General features: G+C 34.3%; 1 long non-coding RNA gene across 4 annotated transcripts; it reads right to left on the reverse strand.

Annotated features, from left to right (window-relative positions):
* Positions 1 to 6,152: 6,152 nt before the first annotated feature.
* Positions 6,153 to 8,775, reverse strand: LOC141718923 (uncharacterized). Of its 4 annotated transcripts, none has more exons than XR_012574005.1 (7): positions 8,447 to 8,775; positions 7,996 to 8,182; positions 7,719 to 7,779; positions 7,061 to 7,143; positions 6,712 to 6,781; positions 6,439 to 6,527; positions 6,153 to 6,332 (listed from the first exon to the last, which is right to left on the reverse strand). It is a non-coding gene; the product is annotated as an uncharacterized LOC141718923 (long non-coding RNA). The 4 variants fall into 4 exon arrangements; XR_012574007.1 differs by having other exon boundaries at positions 7,061 to 7,240; XR_012574006.1 differs by lacking the exon at positions 7,996 to 8,182.
* Between the last annotated feature and the right edge of the window lie 11,571 nt (positions 8,776 to 20,346).

The following is a 20,346-nucleotide window of genomic DNA, read 5'->3' on the forward strand; positions in this document are numbered from 1 at the left end:
AGTGCTCTGGGTAGTGTTGCAGAAATATCCAATTGGATGATGAACTCATTATGGGAGTTTGCCGCGCCAGGAAGACCACTTACGATGATCAGTCGTAGTAGTACAACCCCACCATTTTCTACATGTAGAGGAGAACCTGTCGGATTTACTTGTCAACCGAACACTGGACTCCTAAGGAATGGACCGTCTTAGCGGAACTTCCAGGCCATTTGGGCCAATATAATAAGGCTGGGCCGGCGCCACTCGACCACTTACGCCACTCCTAATTCAGATGAAATCCATGACTCTGAAACGTAAAGCTCGTCCCCCCTTTCCCCAAGTAGAAACTTGTTGATACGGCTCCACCAATAAGTCGTATCTAGTTGGAAAGGGAAACTCACCGATATTTCCCAGGCGATGCCTGTTAATGGATTAACTTGTTCCAAGAATTTTACTTCCCGAGTGTTGGGTAAGTAATCAAAAACTCTTTTATCAAAATAGCAACCTTGTTGCGAATATGAAACACACCACAGAGCCGGATCCCTCAGGTTTTGAGCGAGTATTTAAATCCCCTTCGAAAGGAGGATCTAAAATATAAAAATGAGTTTTGGGATCCGCCCTAACCTTTAAAATCATTTTGAAGACTCGAAAACATTTTTAAGAATGTTTGGAGTAATGCTGATTTAATAAAATAAATCAGTCCCGATATATTAGAAAATATCTGAATATTATTATTTAAATAATATTCCCATAAAGAATAATCTTTATAAAAATAATTGAAGTAGAAGTTGTAAAACTTATACTTGAAATGAATATTAAATAACCAAAGATATACTTATACGAAATTAATATCTTTATTTGAATAATCAAAAGTAAGTTTGATTATCGACACATTATTCTTTAATAAAATAAAGAATATTATTTAGTATATAATCGGAGTCATAAGTCCTCGGATGAATATTCAAAATAATATTCATTAATAAAATAAACGGAGTCATAAGCCCTCGAATGAATATTCAAAATAATATTCATTAATAAAATAAACGGAGTCATAAGCCCTCGAATAAATATTCAAAATAATATTCATTAATAAAATAAACGGAGTCATATGTCCTCGAATGAATATTCAAAATAATATTCATAAATAAAAATAAAGTTATCGAATAAACCTTATTCGATTCATAGTTTTTAAAACTATATCTATATATATATATATATAAATATATATAATATACTCGGGAACATCGACTCCCGGTTTTAGAAAATGTTCACCTTTGGGTCCCCTATACTAAGGGTATAAGTAATTACTGCTTATCTCTAGCATAAGTATTATGCAACTAATAAGCATTTAAATCAACAGATATATGTATCAAGATTACGAAACAGGCATGCATATATACCATATCACATGCTCCAATATATCGCAAGAATTTGATAATTAACCATCATGCATCTATCACAAGATAATGCATATACATATGTATACATCACAACAACAGTATAACGGGTAGAAAACTTGCCTGAGTGCTCCAGGGGTAGACTTAAGCTTAGAGTGGGTCCGGTAACCTATGAACAACAACATAAGCCGGAATTAAACCACGGTCGCTTAAGAAACTAGACTTTAACCAATTGAACCCTAACGTTTGCTTATGGTCATTTCTACGCTTAACAAATCACATAAGTCGTTCGAGTACCCTCAGCTCCACCATTTTTAATAAATTAACCGTTACAAATTTTAAGGCGACGCTTTCGCGAATACCCTACCAACTGCCTAGTCCATTTTACATAATTGTTTCATACTCCAGTTAGTCATTTAAGGGCCTTAACCAAGGTTTCAAAGTAAGGCGAGGGGTAATGGTTCGTTTGCGAAACACCGTTAATTAAAACGGTCGTTTCTCCTAAACCGTACATCGGATTCAAGCGTACCACATATCAAAACGAAGCTCGTAACATGAACTATCTAAAAATGGCAATGGTCAAAACCTAAAAGTGAGTTCAAGGGTTCTGATGTTAAGAATAAAAACAGTCTACGGTAAATCGGGCATTACGACGGCTATGTTTACGCGATTACCCAAATTTATACCACTCCAAATCAACCCACAATCAACCCACAATCAACATCACAACCAAACTCCATCCATACTTCACCATAACAGCCCCAACAACTCAATATTATCAACTTATACTACTTCCCAATCATGAACTAAAAGCTTACTTAAGTTCTTTAACTAATTATCAAGATTTACAACTCCAAAAACACCACAAAACCAACTAATCTCTACATACACAACAACCAAGCCTCTCGTGAACTATAATACTTATATTATGCTCTTAACATTCAATAACAAAGCTAGGTTAAGAGATTATACCTTCCTTGTTAGTGGGAGTAACTAATTAGCTTGGAATCACCCTTGAAAGTCCTTATCCAAGCTTAATCTAAACAAAAATTCAAGAACAAAAATTTAAGTTCTTGAAAAACACTATTCACCCTCTTCTTCCATGATTTTTAGGAAGAGATTGTGATGGAAATTGAAGCTTAGATTCATGGGATAGCTATATCTATGTATAAGGAACCTTGGATAATTACCTCATGATTTAAAAATGCTTGGATCTTGGATTTTGATTTTTTTCTCCTTGAAAATGAAGGAAAGCCGAGAGCTTGATGAAGAAAGTGAAATAAACTTTGTGTTTTTGTGTTTTGTGATTTGTTTGCTTGGTTGCTAGCTTTTGTTTTTGATTAATTACCTTTTTAACCATGAAAAATTGTGTGGTTATTAATCAACCACACCTCCTTCCCTTATGTCATGCTTTGGTCATCATGTGATGTCACCCTCTCACACTTGTCCTCTTCTTGTTGGTTTGATGACATCATCATCCCTAACCTCCTTGATTAACTCTTAATTGCTTGCCTAATGACCGCTGATCTGTTATACGGTTCACTTAACTTTCGTTCTCGTTTATCGTTTGAGGGATCATACCCGGGATCTTATTGCTTGGGTTCCCTTAACATTTCTCAATATATTATATTCCTTTTATGATCCTCTCTTAAAATCCTTGAATTTAAATCCTTTTTATCCTGTTACCTTATACTAAATTATTTCGGTATCTGGTGGATTTTCAGGAAAAATCAAAGTGTTCGGATTTGGATTCTGACGATCTTTACATACACTTATATACCACATAGAGTACTAATAATATCCCAGAAGATCAATAAAAGAACCCCTACATAGTGTTGCATGAAAAGTTTTCTTATTCAGCATAATCAGCAAAACACTATTCATAAGGGTTTCAAAAATTCCAAAAATTGGGGTTATTACAGGCGATGTCGCCGCCGGTGACTCACCGGAGAAGACGACCAGGGGTGTCAAAACTATAGTTTGGCCCCTAGAAGTCTTCCTTATTTGCAAAATTCGTACTTTAATTTTAAAAACTTACAAAAACAGGATTTATGTTTTAAATATTTTCAAAAACTTCATTTTCTCTTTTTAATTTATTTTAGGAATTGTTTTTATTTATTTTAAATTCCAAAATTCATTATTTATTTTCTAAAAATTATTGTTAATTTAAAAATAAATCGAAATTATTTTATTAATTAATTTTAAATAGTTTTTAATTATTTTAATTAATCGATTAATTTATAATTAATTGATTTATTAATTTAATTAATAATTAATTAATTTTGATTGATTTGATAATTAGATTTAATTATTTAAAATTGATTTAAAAATTCCAAAAAATAGATTCGAACTTTAAAATATTATTTTAAATTATTTTCAAAGCTCGATAATTATTTTAAAATTAGATTAGGGTGTTCGAACCCTATTATTTAATTATAAAATGATTCGAAGACCTTTTTTTTAATTCGGAAAAATGTTCAAAAATTCATAATAAATCAACCGTCCGTCCATTTAATACGAAACAAACTCCTCTAGACTCAGAAAAATATTCTGCTTTCAATAAAAATACTTTCGAGACCTAAATCCTTTTGTTTCAAAAGGTCGCTTGTTTTACAGGTCATTCTCAGTCAAGTATTGATCGATAAATCATATTTTTGGCCCGATTTCAGTTTTAAATATACCGAGTCGAACCTTTCGATGAACCGAAGCGTATGTTATATGAATTATGTGATATGTGAGTTATGTGCTTATGTGCTATGTGAATTACATGTGTACGTGGGTCAAGAGTCCTGTGTTTAACTGTTATAGTTATGTGTGGGCTATCGTTTGGGTAGACGATAGGGTGTTGACGCGCAGTTCGTTGAGTAATTATCTTTTAGATGATTATAATGTATCTTTCAATTATAGATGCGAGTCTTTCAAGATGATCAGGACCAGATGGTATGGATGAAGACTATAGTGGAATATAAGGGAATATTGGGTTGCAGCACTGCATGAGTAGCAGACCAAAGGATTAGTAAAATAAAGGCGGTGATGTTTTGAGACCGAATATCAGAATAGATGCATCTTTGCGAGTGTGACTAACTGCTAAAACCCCAAAGGCAAGTATCTCTATCATCATTTATTGTTTAAGTGATATTTATTTTAAATCTTCTTATGCAAGTATTGCTTTTCTTATTCTCAGTTTGGAATAGATAAATATTTTACATATCGCTGAATTAAATAATTCTGTTTATGCAAGAACTCTTCTGCTATTCTATGTTCAGAATAGCTAAGTGATTTTACTTATCAAATTACTGAATTTATAAATGTTTTCGATTTTGAGAAAAGTGATTTGGTTGCGGATATTTCTGCCCAAGTAAATTGGGGAAATAAAAATTAGTTTGGGTGTCGATTATTATGACCCCTTTTCAATAAAAGGTTTTAAGATTGGATCATAATTGCGTAAGTGACCGGGACGGACGGTCCAGCGGAGGGCTATTTCTAAATGTCATATGGAATATTATGATACAATTTTTACCACAGGCAGGTATATTGCCTTATATTTGATTACTCGTGTTTTTGGGGTCATGTTTCTACGAATCATGACTCAGTGCTATCACACGGGCTGATCAGCATATGATAGTACGTCTGTCGGAGAATGATCCCAATCTAAATTATCATATCATTTTTTATATTCATAGAATAAATGATTTATCAACTGTTTCTATTTTGGAATAATGGTAAAATACAGTTTTGATTCAGATTCTGATTTATGCTGATACTTACGTTGTTGTTAAATATTCAAAGGTGGTATTAGTATAGATTATTGATGTTGACTTCAGTATGGGATGTTGTGAGCATCAAAGTTCGTATTGATATCTAATTTGATATGACAGCAAAATAAGTATTAAATTCAAGAGTTCGGTTTTGAGTAAAGTTTATGATTCAATCACTAAAAGAAATATTGAATCAGACAAAGGTTTTCCACCGTTGTCTAAAAGATGAATTTTTTCGTTGTCTATCCGGGGGCGGTGTGTTTGGCACTCATACAATGGTTACACACCATTGTAACGAATACATCACACAACTGAATATAAAGACTTTGTCTCTTTTTATTCACACAACGCATATACCCTTTATAATATTCTATAAACAATATTTTTTTAGCCGTTGTAACAATTTACAGGCACAATAGTTAAAAATAGTGTTATGAGAATTGACTCCAACAACAGTTTATGTATTTATTTCATCTAGTTACACAATGGTTTTTATTAAGAAACAAATGTATCAGATACTTTAGGCAACGGTTTTTTATTTTTTAGGTATTGTGTTTTAGCTATGCTCACAACAGCTTTTGTAATAACCTAGATATTATTAGAAGCTAATCTAGTAATGGTATGTAGTGATCCCAATGTGTTGTTAGGATTTGTACATACAATGGTGTTAATCATTTGATCTATTGTGCAAATCATTAAGGCACAATATTTAAGTTCTACTAATCAGTTGTATAAGTTTGTTTCATACAAGTGTATGCCTTTTAAAACCTCATTGTCGAATATCTTTAGCACAATGGTTTACTTTTGTGCCAAATATTGTCTAATATAGCTAAGAACAATGGTTTACTTTTGTACCAACTGTTGTCTAGTATAACTTAGCACAATAGGTATTTTATTTTACTAAACAATGTTTACAACATTAACTTTATCATTTTAAATAAATAATTCTAATGATATTCTCGTACTCATACAATAATTTTATAATTGAACATAAGATACAATAAAACTTAACAAGGAGAATACAATGATACCTAAAATAAATTTCTAAAATGTGCATTGAGTTCATATCAACAAATGCACGAGGAATAGTGACAACAAATCAAGCGTTCAAAGCAAAGTCATTGATCAGCCTGCCCCTTCATGCGTGAAGATGTTACAAGTCCATTTTTATCCAACCAGACTTCAGTTGTGTCCAGTGCTTCCATAACATAATTATCATAGACAAGAAAATTATTTAGGCTATTGTAAGTATACAACAAGAAGTAGTGCGATGTTGTATAAATTATAACCTATTAATAAATTACCTTTAACAGTTGCTTCACCATTGACTCCTTGCCCTCCTTCAAAAGATCCTCTATAACATGAAATGAAGCAACCAAAAATACCTTAACACCTAAAAAGGTAACACAAAGTAAATCAAGTTAGAAATGACCACATTAGAAGGTGTGAGTTGACATTACAAATTAATCACAAGTCAAAACTTTTTTCCCAGAATCACAAAAACTACACTGAAGAAGAAAGAGATATATTAAACTTGTGGAATGTGCTAATAAAACTTTTTTATTAGTACAAGGTACCGATACTAGCTGCAAGGTATTCTTCAAAAAAAAGTGTTAAAAAGTGGTTCAGGACTTGGGCTGGCTAGACCTGTAATGAAGATGTGATGTTATTCATCTTGTGATACTATATATTGAAAAAAGTAGTAGATTAAATTTATAAAAAAAAATGGTTCCATGATGTTTACAAATTAATCCATCCATTTCATCATTAAGTGTGGTCATCAATGTCACAATTGTACACCTTATCTCTAACCCTCTATATATTGTTAAAAAAACATAATATATAAACCTCTGGTTTGGAGAGAAAAATCAACGGTTAGGCCATGGTTACTAGATATTAGTTCATGCATTATTAATGTTGAATCACCTTTTAATTTCCTTTCTCTGTGCTTTAGTTTTCAGAATTCTCTGCCAATAATAAAACTTGCTTCCTGGATTACCTAAGAAGAACTTTCACCGCATGGAAGATACATTAGATAAAGTAAACAATATCCAAATCAAAAGCTAACCTAATGATTGGCAATGCATCCTAGCAGAGCAGATTTCCCTGCATTTCATGGTAAATAAAAGGTGCTTAGTAATCATACATAAATACAATGCATTACCATTTTAAAGATAACAAAATAGGGACATACATAATCTCACTTTTCTAAGGCACCACTTATATTAGAAATTATTATCAAGTAAATCTGAATTTTACCCTTTAAGTTTTATAGATATCATAATTTCTCTATCGCTATATAATTGCATTTGAAGTAGCAAAAACTATTCACAAGACATATCCACAAAAACTGAAGATGAAATAAATAATTCAACTCTAAAACAGAAGGATGCATGTAGAATATATTTCTCTTGGAGCCTTGCTTATTTTCTTGGAGAAGTTGTTGAACAGTTAGTAGCACTCGATTGTAAGACATATGAGAAACCATGAGACCATTTAATAACTACTACTAAAATTTACAAATTCTGATTGTATTTAATACATGTGACAGAAAAAATAAAACTCTCTGATAATATTATCTTACCCAAAAAGTGAAGCACACAATGGAGTCAAGAAAGTGAGAGACCTGATCTTTGTTAGGCTACCTGGTAACAAATAAGTGCATCTATGTTATAACTTTAAGGAGTATCAGGAAAAAACTTTCAATTAATATATGCATAGATATAGTATACAACACAATTAAGAGACCGAATTATAATTTTGGAAACCAAATTATATATCATGGAATTAGTTCCAAAAAAAATTAGATTAGGTAATTGTTAGGTAAGAACTAGTAATATTGCAGCTGATAGATTAATTACCTCTTGTTGCATTGTAAAAATATACCATATACAAAAACTTATAACATAATTGCAGAGAAACTTATGATTCCTAAATATCTCTGTCTCCAATCTATTGTATTTACATCATCAGACTCCCTTACTTTGGCTGCCAAGAGGTTGGCCTGACCAACTAATGCATCTGCTTGAATTTCCACCACTGCAAAATCTATATATGATAATTTGCACAATAAGTTCTAAATATATATTTTTTAAAAGAAACCCTAAATCCCAAATTAAAACAGAAAATCCCAATTTAAATTGAATCCCAAATCAAAACCCAAAAACTCTAAATCATCTCAAAAGCTCTAAACAGAAAAATAGGAAATATATAGAGACTGGAGAGAAGAAATATAGAGTTTGAATAAATCTCAAATGGTATAGGCAGAAAGAAAAAATTAATCTAAAATTGTAAAAGAGTCGATAAACTTACTATTTCTTGCTAATTAAAGGCAGGCTTCCGCCTAATTAACTTCAATCGAATCAATCACAAACAAATTATAACTCAGATTTTGAATAACTAAAAATCGATCCAATTAGAGTTCTTAAACTAATGTTTGATTTTGCTCAAGAATCTAGGATTAATGAGTGAGTGAAAGTGAGTGAAAGAGATTCAGAAGATAGATGAGGTAAGATAGGAGTGTGATAGAAGAGACATATGGTGTGTTAGGGTAGAGAGGTGGAGAGGCGGCAGATGATGGAGATGATGCTAGTAGGGTTAGAGTGAAAGAGGGGCAGGATAAATTAGGGGGGAAACAAAGGCAAAATTATTTTGTTAAAGGGGGGAAACAAAAAATATTTTCAGGGAGAAAAATCTGTATAATATAATTATATATATATTAATATTATAACATAATTATTTTCTAGTTTTTTATATTTTAATATAATACGATAATTTATTTATGACACTAGAAAATTTTTATACAACTATCTTGTTTATCGAGAAATAATCTTGTTTTGGGGAGTAATACCTTAATTTACTAGATTTTTTTTATTCCGGTCATCTAAGATGAATTAGATTTTTTTTAAAAAATCTAATAAGTAAAATGATATATCTTCACATCTATACAATTGTATCATTGAAAAAATTATTTTTAAAAATTATCTATTTAATCAGGAACAAATCCCGTTCTAGGGAGTTGTATTTTTCCTTATTATTTAGTAAATCTAGTAAATCTGGAACAAGTCTCGTTGTCGGGAGATGGACTTTTCCTAGTATTTTCTAATCCTGGCATGCAAGATGAATTTGAATTTTTTTAATATTTTTTTCATATGACTAAAATTGATATATCTTAACATCTGTACGGTTGGATCGTCGAAAAAATAATTTTAAAATTTATCTAGTAAATCGAGAATGAGTCTCATTGCCGGGAGTGGTACTTTTACTAGATTTTTCTAATCCTGGCATGCAAGATGAATTTAAAATTTGATGTCAATAGACAATGGATTGAATGAAAAAGACTTGTTTGTACAGGTTCTTATAATGGATTTTCGCCCAAACCATTGTCTTATATTTTGTCAAAAAGGTTGATGTCATAACACAATGATTTCCTGAAAAAAGGCTTGTTTGTACACTTTCGTACAATGGTTTAATTTTAAAACGGTTGTCTTATAGTTTAGAAAATCATTCTTCCAAATTTTAAACCCCTATATCGAATTAAATTAAGAAAAAATGAAATATTCAAATGGATCAACATTAAATGGCTCGTTTCACTTTTCTTTACTCATAGGGTGTCTCTATGTAATATTGTAAACTTTACAAGTCTTGAATCTTTCATATGTATAGTTATCGACTATATTTCAAAAGTAATCACGGGATCTATGTACGTATATGATTAGATACAACATATTATAACGAAAAAAAAATGTTATTTATTTCGTATAACCTTAGTGATATTTAAACATGTGTTTGATAATGTGAGTTTTTACATGCCAATCACTTCTCTTGTAGCACATTTTGAAAGCGTACGGTATCGATTCAAGTCCCATTCAAGTCTTTGGGATTGTCAAGAAATTTGATGTCAATAAACAATGGTTTGAACGAAAAAGACTTGTTTGTACAGGTTCTTACAATGGATTTTCGCCCAAACCGTTGTCTTATATTTTGTCAAAACGGTTGATGTCATGACACAACGATTTCCTGAAAAAAAGCTTGTTTGTACACTTTCGTACAATGGTTTAATTTTAAAATGGTTGTCTTATATTTTAGAAAATCATTCTTCCAAATTTTAAACACCTATATCGAATTAAATTAAGAAAAAATGAAATATTCAAATGGATCGACATTAAATGGCTCGTTTCACTTTTCTTTGCTCATATGGGGTCTCTATGTAATATTGCAAACTTAACAAGTCCCGAATCTTTCATATGTATAGTTATCGACTATATTTCAAAAGTAATGACGAGATCTACGTATGTATATGATTACGATACAAAATATTATAACGAAAAAATATAAGTTATTTATTTCGTATAACCTTAGTGATATTTAAACATGTGTTTGATAATGTGAGTTTTTACATGCCAATCACTTCTCTTGTAGCACATTTTGAAAGCGTACGGTATCGATTGAAGTCTCATTCAAGTCTTTAGGATTGTCAAGAAATTTGATGTCAATAAACAATGGTTTGAACGAAAAAAACTTGTTTGTACAGGTTCTTACAATGGATTTTCGCCCAAACCGTTGTCTTATATTTTGTCAAAATGGTTGATGTCATGACACAACAATTTCCTGAAAAAAAGATTGTTTGTACACTTTCGTACAATGGTTTAATTTTAAAACGGTTGTCTTATATTTTAGAAAATCATTCTTCCAAATTTTAAACACCTATATCGAATTAAATTAAGAAAAAACGAAATATTCAAATGGATCAACATTAAATGGCTCGTTTCACTTTTCTTTACTCATAGGGTGTCTCTATGTAATATTGTAAACTTTACAAGTCTTGAATCTTTCATATGTATAGTTATCGACTATATTTCAAAAGTAATCACGGGATCTATGTACATATATGATTAGATACAACATATGTTATTCCTAGAGGACTAACAATGAGATTTACAGAAGGGGGTTGAATGTAAATCTCAAAACTTTTTCAGGTTTTGAGAAGTTTATTAAAGCAGTGTGTTCTAGATGAACAAGTGTATGAATTGCTTTGAGCTAATGCAGACAGATATATATTCAAACACAAAATGTAAAGAACACAACAAACTTTAAAAACTTTTCTGGTGGATTTGTTGTTCCACCAGAGATGGTATATTAGAAATTCTGTGTTCAACAATGTTGATCACAGCTGCATCCTAGTACAAACTAGATGAATTTTCTCTCAAGATATTTCTTAACAGCTCTGGAAAATCTCTCTCTAATTACTAGCTTCTTCTTGGTTTATATATTACCAAGTGTACAAGTGAAAAACAATATAAAATTACAATAGTAAAATAAGTTCTTCACTTGCTTCTTTTCCTGTTCACTCAAGTACTTTGTTGACTTTTGCATCTTTGTACTAAAGAAGAACGGCTGCTTTTTCTGTTGATCCTGAAATTCGGCTACCACATCTCACTTTTCTCTGTCAACCCATGTGCCTCTGTTTGTAGGTACAACTACCACTTATCAACGGCTAATTAGCAGAACATCCGTTGAAGCTTTCATCCGTTGATGACTTCATCCGTTGAAGGATGTTATCCGTTGAAGCTTTCATCCGTTGATGCTCTCATCCGTTGAAGGATGTTATCCGTTGAAGCTTTTAGAGACATCCGTTGAAGCTTAGCTTCTCATCCATTGAAGGTCTTTAAGTCATCCGTTGATACCACTTCATTTATACAAAATTACAAGGCATGAAATATTTACAATTGGCCTTCCTATCTGCATATCATCTAGTAGTCAACATGACTCATAGTTTCTCTCAACTTCTAAGAATTACATTTTAAATACAGAGACTGAAATATGCTACAATACTAGACTTATTTCTAAGTAAAGCTACACCATCAACGGATAGCCAAAGTGGTCTTATCCGTTGAGGCTACAGACACTAAATTTCTACTTAAGTGTTTTGTTAAACATATCATCAAACTAATGCACATATATTCCTAACAATCTCCCCCTATTTATGTCTATAAGAACTGTAGGCATAAATTCAGGGTTAACTTGATGATAACAAAACACTTAACAAATATTTGAATTGAAACTAAGTAGAAATATAAAAAGTGCTGCAAAAGTGTATGTACTAGGAGGTAATTGAAGATTTACAGTATTTCCAAGGGTGCTCCTCTAGCCTGAGCAAATCATCATTTTCTTCTTTGTTCCCTGGTTTTCTTTTCTAGCCCTTTGTCATTTTCCTCAATTTGGAGTTGGAGTTGTCTGAAGAATTCAGCCTCATCTTCATCACTGATATCCAACTTAGATTGCATTTCCTTGAGAGTTTCATTGCTGGCAATCTTGAGTTGGTCTTCAAGTCTGAAAAATCTTCTGACTCCTTTGTCATCTCTAAATTCCATCAACCAATGAGGTGATTTGTGAATTTTAGTTCCCCTTTCTTGTATGAGTAAGGTTCTGGGCAAAGCATTTGGTTCCCTCCAAGTCTTCCTTATGTTGGCAATCTTGTTGAGAATTTCAGTCTTGGCTGTTCTGGTAAAGCCAGAATCCTTTTTGATGGCTGAAAAGACTCTGATCAAGGTAGAGTAGCCTTCATTTAGAATCCTGTAGAGAGGCCATTTTCTTTCCCCAGCTCCCTTATATCTGAAAACCAATCTCTCTGGTAGCTGTTTGTAGGCAGCTATTCCCCTTACTTCCTCCAGCTCATCCAGATAGAGATTAATGTCTGAAGCTTCTTTTATGTCACAGATGTGAACATAATCATCTTTAGAAATGGGTGGCTTAGGGTTAGGTTTTTGTTTTTGAGTGAATTTCTTAGAGGTTAGGGGAGGTGTAGATTTAGATTTTCTTTTCTGTTTCTTTGGTAGTGGTATATTGGTTACAAAGGTAGGCAATGTGATGTTGTCCCAATCAATAGGTTCCTCTTTTGGAATGATTGGTTCACCATGGATATTTATAGAGGGATCAGCAACAAAAGGTTCAGGTATGGAAGGTAGTGGTTTAGATATAGATTTGGTATCTTCAGGGTTATCTTCACTCCTTCTGTGTGCCTTGGCCTTTCTTCTGTTTCCCTTCTGCCATTCCTCTCTTTCTTCCATATTTTCACCAAATATGCTCCCAAGAACCTCATCTAAGTTAGCAATCTTTTCTTCACCCCTGACTTCAATTCCTTTCATTTCTTCAACTTGGCTTGACTTTAGCTGTTTTTCAAGCTTTGCTTGTGCTCTTTTGTCAGCCTTGAGTTTTACAGCTTCTTTCTTCAACCTTCTGTTACGACCGGCATTTTATGTAATATTATTTGTGAATAATATTAAGTTAAATAAAAATATATTCAATGCTTGTACGTTTGTGTGAGTGAAAATTTTTGCATTTTAAATTTGCTCTGGGTAGTATATGATTTTTCAAAGCAAGAATTTATTTAATTTCTTTATTTTTGATTTATAAGGAATATTCTAAGCTTTGGAAAAATTTTCTTTTAAAAGACATTTTGTACACAAATTTTGAAAATGATTTTATAAAGTCTCTAAAAATCCAAGTTATTTTATGGTATAAATTTTATAATTTTTGAACTTGTACTTTATTATATAAAAATAAATCTTTGGAAATTAGTTGCTTAATAATTATCAAATTACATGAATAACCTTGCATGCAAACTCTCTTCTATTTAACCAAAGGGCTAAAGAGTCAATAACCACCCCACTAACTCACAAATTGCTAGCCAAATTACCTCCTTGACCTTGCATGCAAACTTGCCTAACTTTGGCTAGAGGGTTACTCTTGTAATTTCTCACATCCACTCACTTGTGGGCAAATAAAAACCAAACAATCAAGATGATCACTCCACCATTTCTACATTTTTTCTCCCTCTCCTCTCCCTCCTCCCACCTTTCCTCTCGGCTTTTTGCCGAAGCCCTACCCCCCTCCCCTTTTCTTCATTCCACATTCAAGTTTCCACCTCCCATACAAGTAAATATTACTTCCTATATCATGATCATTTATATTCCAAAGAGTTTTGAGTAAAAAGTTTAAGTTTTAAAGTTGCATGTTAAGGTTTTAGTGAAACTCAAATATACAATCTTGATTCTTATGGATTTAAGGTTGTTTTTGAGAGGACTACAATGAATGGATAAGTGCCAAGTCATGAGAAGGAAAATCTTGATGATTTAATGGCCATTTCCATCCATTTCATTCGGCCATGACCATATGGGAGCCGAATGAATGGTCCTTGAAATCATTCTTGTTGTTTTGATCAATTTTTGCATGTTTATGTGATAATGACTTAAATTTTGTGATGATAATTTGATAAAACTCCTTGCATGCTAAGTGATCATCTAGGTATACCTTATGCTAGGCTTGCATGTCAATTTTAAGATGGAATATATGTAGAAAATGGGTTGTTTTGGGTTGAAAAACCCGAAGGCATGCATGCATGTGGAATTCTCTTAGTTTGTTGTAAGATTTTGATCATTTGGAAAAGATTTTGTTAGTGAGCCTTAATTTCAGTAGGAATAATGTGATAATATGGATTTATGCTTCTTGTTGCATGGTAATAATTTGTGGTTATCTTTTATAAAAATATATATCATGTTGTTTCAAAAGCATAAAGGTTTATGAGTTGTAAAGAGTAGTCTCTTTTATTTTGCCATAGTTGCACCATAGGTAAGGATGATCTCACCAAGGGTATTTTGAGAAAAAAAAAGAGTTAGTTCAGTAGAACACCAAGTATAGGTCTTGGTTTAAGTATTTAGTTGTTGATAATTGGGTTTGTCAAGTCAAAACCTTGGAAAATGAGAGTTATAGTTTCTGCAGAAAAATCAGTTTAGTACCCTGAGTTTAGAGTGAGTTTTGACCATGTCATTGATGGGCACTTTGAGGCCCAAGCCACCAGAAGTTAGTATGGGGAGTATATAATAGGTTTTAGGAGTTGGTTGGAGGTTTGCATGTCATTTGGTTAGGTGCACAAGTAGAATAACAAAATCTGTCCAGCAGGGGACAGTTTTGTTGCAACTTGGAAATAGGGAGATTTGGCCATGTCATGGGTAGGCCCTCATTAGGCCCAATTGGGCCTTAGTTAGAGGGTATGTCAGAGAAGTTTTTCCAACCATAGTTCATAGGATATGAGCTAGAACCATGTGTCACAAGTTAATTCAAGTCAGGGCATTTTCTGCCCAGAAAAACAGGGGAACCTTGGACTTTTAGCTTAGGCCCAAGAAGGCCCAAGCCAGGCCTTTGAGCCACATCAAGCTTGTGAGATGCCCTTAGGTCAGGAGAGTCTTGTGTAAAAATTTTGAAGAAAAACTTGTAGTTTAAGAGTGTCTAATGCACTCAAGAAACCTTAGTTACCATTCTGAAATTTGCACCAGTGAGCACTTTCACTTATCACATAGTTTTAGGACACTTAGAAGTGAGTATTAGGTCGACCACCATAGTTGTAAGATAGTGTAAGGTCAGTAGAACAAAAGGCACAAGTGAGGGTCAATAGGTTTTGGATAATTTAAGAAAGGCACATTGAGTTAGGAAGCCCAAATTCGAAGACTTCGTTTAGTTAGCAACCAAGTAACTTGAGTGGTGAGTCGAGATCATCCAAGCCTAGTGTGGCATTATGGTGTATATGATGTTATTTGGTATTAATATACGATATGTGATTATGTGGCTACATGTGTACATTTAAAAATATAAATGTTGGATATGAATTAAGTGTGTATAGGCCTAAGTGCCATCCATGTTTAATTTCGGGTTGTAAATAGGTTAAGATGGAAAGAATATATTATAATGAGGATTATTATTATTATGTAGGATCTCGAGACGAGGGAAAACTTGCCATAAAAGTCGAGTGAAGCTCCAGTTGTTGCTCCTACCAGTCAGACCAGACCAGTCTATCTCAAGGCAAGTGATTCAACTTGACCTTCGTATTTGCTGCAAACAGTTCATATATATATCGATGCAATTATCCTGAGTCATTTTGATGTATTTAAATCAAGCGTATCTTTTGTTTATCTTTGAGTTACATAGAGATGCCATGAACCCTCGAGTACATATTGCAAGTAGTTCAAAAGTCTTTCATGATAGTTTAATGCCATGATAAATTAGAGATGCGTTATAATATCTTATTGATTCCTTTTGTTTATCATGCTATTGATCCCTGAGAAATCTTGATGTTGCACCCTGATGCTTTGAATTCAACTCTTGAAATAACCTCGATAGAAACTTTATTTTGATACCTTAAAGCCAATCATTTCTTAAATACATTCATGATTGTTTGATAACCCTATCCTTACCCTAAAGCTTGATATCCTGTTATATACTGAGCTGATGATCACTTTCTTTATATTTTAACACCTTTATCCTATTTGTACCAGTGATGCCTATCTTCTTGATGTTCCAATATCTATACCTTGTCTACAACCATTGCTTTAAGCCTAGTTTGGCATTACTCTTTCATCTTATCCAATAGCCTGGCTTAATTTCCTTGTCTAAGTTCTTGTTTATGGAAACCTCTCAATTACCCTAATATAGTAAAGTCTAGTAGATCATGGCCCTGAGATTTAGTGTCATATTTCCAGTGTTTCAAGTTGATCTATAATCCCTTGATAAAAATAATTACAGTCAAAAGAGATTTTGTCATAAATCGGCATCAGTTTTTAAAATGATTAAAACGTGGATTTTTCAGTCCCAAAGGGGGACAAATGTTTTCTTGAATGGTGGATCTGGACTGAGACGCGAGTCCTTTCCACACTTATATTAGGCTTAAAAGTTGCCTAGGGATTCCCAATAATGTTTTAGAACCCAGCGAGGTTCGGGATTACTTCGCGGCTGATCACCGGCTGTAATCCGTAGCGTCATAAAATGATTTTGATTAAGTATGATTTTAAAATTTGTTTTGATGCAAGCAAAATGATGCCAACTCACGTAAGTTTTATCTCTCGATTATCATTGATTATGTCATTCCATTGTCATTCCTAAAGGTATATCCCGATTTATGCTTTGCGCTGTATTGTTTGCACTTGTTGAGCTTTTGGCTCACTTCTTGCTTTACCCTGATATTACAGCTAGCAGCCATGGTTAGATTCAAGCAGACTGCCCGTAAGACCTGTGATGCTGACGCTTATGTTCGAGCTCAGGTAGAATAAGTAATAATAGTTGTGTGAGGACTCGGTATTTGTAATCAGATGTAATAGTTGGTAGTGTTGGGCTGTTTCAAACCCTAAACTGTAAAGATCTTGGATTTTGGTTGTGTAATACTCTTTAAAATGATGTAATAGCTATAATTATTTTGCTATTTAAGTTGGGGGTGTGACAGGTTTTGGTATCAGAGCTACGGTTTAGAGTCCCTGAACAGCCCAAATAGGTTATAGGACTTGTGAGTAGGTTATAGATACTATGCGAGAGAGTAGGTAAAGTAAATTATTATTAATACTCCTCTTATTGGTTGTCAGCAAAGGGCGCATTCCTCGTCATCCTCTGGGTCGGACGACACTATTGCTTTCTCCGTGTATGCTGAGTTGAGGCGCGAGTTCGACATGCTTCAGGGCAAGTACGACCGACTGATAGACCGACTGAAGAACGTGTATCCGGACAGCCGAAACTACGAAGGGAAGCCCAAGGAGCAGATGATTGCGAGACTTGAGACCTTGGTTGGGTACGTCAACACTAAGCTTGAAGAGATGCCAGCGCACCGGGACCGTACCAGCCAGTATGTCATTCAGATGGTGGCGGATGAGCTCCAGAGCATTGTGAAGACACTTCGAGAGGAAAAGTCTACCAAGCCCCGTTCAGATGGAGTGGAGCCTTAGTTCTTTCCATTTACCTTTCATGTTGTTGTACTATCAGACTCTATGGAATCCCCAGTTGTTTCCGTCTTTCCTTTAAATAAGCCTGTTATTTCTAGAATCAGACTATGTCCCAATCCTATGTACTGTGACCTTTAAAATTTCAATAATTATGTGCTATTGTTCCATTTGCTCTCAACTGTTATTTTATGTTTTTATCATCATATCTGCTTAATTTGGAAACGTGACCCCATATGTAAACAAGAATGCCATGCGATACCCTCGAATCATTTTATCATTCATATTTGTTATAACACAACTCTTATTTCAGGATCATGCCTCCCAAAAAGAAGAACCCAACAACCACCTTCACCACAGACCCAAACATTCTTCAACTACTGGAAACCTTGCAACAGCAAACCAATGCTATAGCTCAACAACAACTAACTCTTCAACAACGAATTGAAAACCAAGATAACCGTGAGCCATATCAACCACCTGAACCACCAGTACCACCAAGACAAATTGTCACTTTCAAGGCTTTTCAGAATGTGAATCCACCTGTATTTCATGATACCACTGATCCAGTGATAGCAAACACATGGATCAAGGAGATGGAAAGGGCTTTTGAGTTGGTACAGTTAGGGGACGATCAGAAGACGCTGTATGCCACTTACTTCTTGAAGGGAGAAGTCATTTATTGGTGGGAATCAGTAAAAGCTATGGAAGTCACTCAGCAGATTTCTTGGGAGAGATTTAAGAAGTTATTTCTGGACAAGTATTACCCTAAGTACATGCAGAATCAGATGGAGCTAAAATTTCTTGAGTTAAAACAAGGGAACATGACTGTACTGGAATATGAGAAGAAGTTCACTGAGTTGTCAAGGTTTGTGACAAAGTATACCAGCACTGAGGAGGAAAAAGCAAAGAAATTTCAGCAAGGATTGGAGCCTTGGATCAGAGATAGGGTGGCTATGTTTGAGCTTGAGACTTATGTGGGAGTAGTACAGAAAGCTGCTCTAATTGAGAATAATGGGATGCAGTCAAGGAAAGAGAGGGATAACAAGAAGAGGAAGGTTCCATTTTATGGAGAAAAGTCTGAAGCTGGAAGTTCGCAAGATCGGAATGTAAGAGGATTGGTTTCCAGAAGGGCGGAAATTTTCAAAGGAAAGGAAATTTGGGCAAAAGGCAAGAATCAAAAGGGAACAATCAGGCAAGCCAAGGGCAAGTTGGAGAAAACAGGTTCCAGAGGCCAGAATGCAAGCACTGTGGAAGAAGGCACCCCGGAGTATGCAATAAGCTGAGTATGACCTGTTATAGGTGCAATCAGAAGGGACATTTGGCAAATGAGTGCAAGATGCCGAGGCCAGGAGTTACGTGCTACAAATGTGGGAAGACTGGACACATGGCTAGGGAGTGTAAGGCAACAGGACCAGTCAGAGCTCTGATGAACGTGGCAAGTACCAGTGCAAGCGTGCCAGCTGAGGTATTGGCATTACCTCCACCACCCGCACCAACCCCGCAAGCAACAGCAAGGACATTTGATCTAAAGATGAAAGATGCTGTTCAGAATTCTGAGGTGATAGCAGGTACACTTTTACTCAATAATGTCAAAGCCAAAGTATTGATTGATTCGGGAGCCACAAGATCTTTCATATCAGAATCCTTTGTTGATAAGATCCAATGTGATAAAACGGTTATGAGTGAGGTAGTAAATGTGGTAATTGCGAACCAAGAGAAGATTCCTGTGAATCAATTTTGTCCAAAATGTGAGATTGATATTTCGGGATATAAGTTCTCAGGCCGACTTGATACTCTTCAAGCTGGGAGAGTTTGATATAATTTTAGGAATGGATTGGTTAGGAGAGAATAGCGCGCAGATAAATTGTAAGACCAAGAGAGTGAATTTAAAGACGAAGAGTGGAGAGAAGGTAGTATTTAAGGGACAGAGGCAAGAGCGACTATTTCTTACAATTATTCAGGCTAAGAAGTTACTTAGAAAAGGTTGTGAGTCGTTCCTAGCATATGTAGTGGATTCAGAGAGAGGCAGCCCCAGCATGGAGGATATTCCTGTAGTAAATGAGTTCCCCGATGTGTTTCCCGACGAACTACCAGGCTTACCACCAGATCGACAAATTGAGTTCGAGATCAACCTTGCTCCAGGCACGGAACCAGTTTCAAAGGCTCCGTATAGGATGGCACCAGCAGAAATGAAAGAGTTGGCGAGCCAGCTACAAGAATTATTGGATAAGGGAGTGATACGACCAAGTACGTCGCCATGGGGAGCACCTGTTCTCTTTGTGAAGAAGAAAGATGGGAGTATGCGTCTATGCATAGATTACCGGGAGTTGAATAAAGTAACGATCAAGAACCGCTACCCGCTACCAAGGATAGATGACCTTTTTGATCAGTTAAAGGGAGCAAAATGTTTTTCGAAGATTGACTTGAGATCGGGATACCATCAATTAAAGA

Source organism: Apium graveolens, chromosome 1 (assembly GCF_009905375.1).
Source record: "Apium graveolens cultivar Ventura chromosome 1, ASM990537v1, whole genome shotgun sequence".
Classification (NCBI taxonomy): Eukaryota; Viridiplantae; Streptophyta; class Magnoliopsida; order Apiales; family Apiaceae; genus Apium; species Apium graveolens.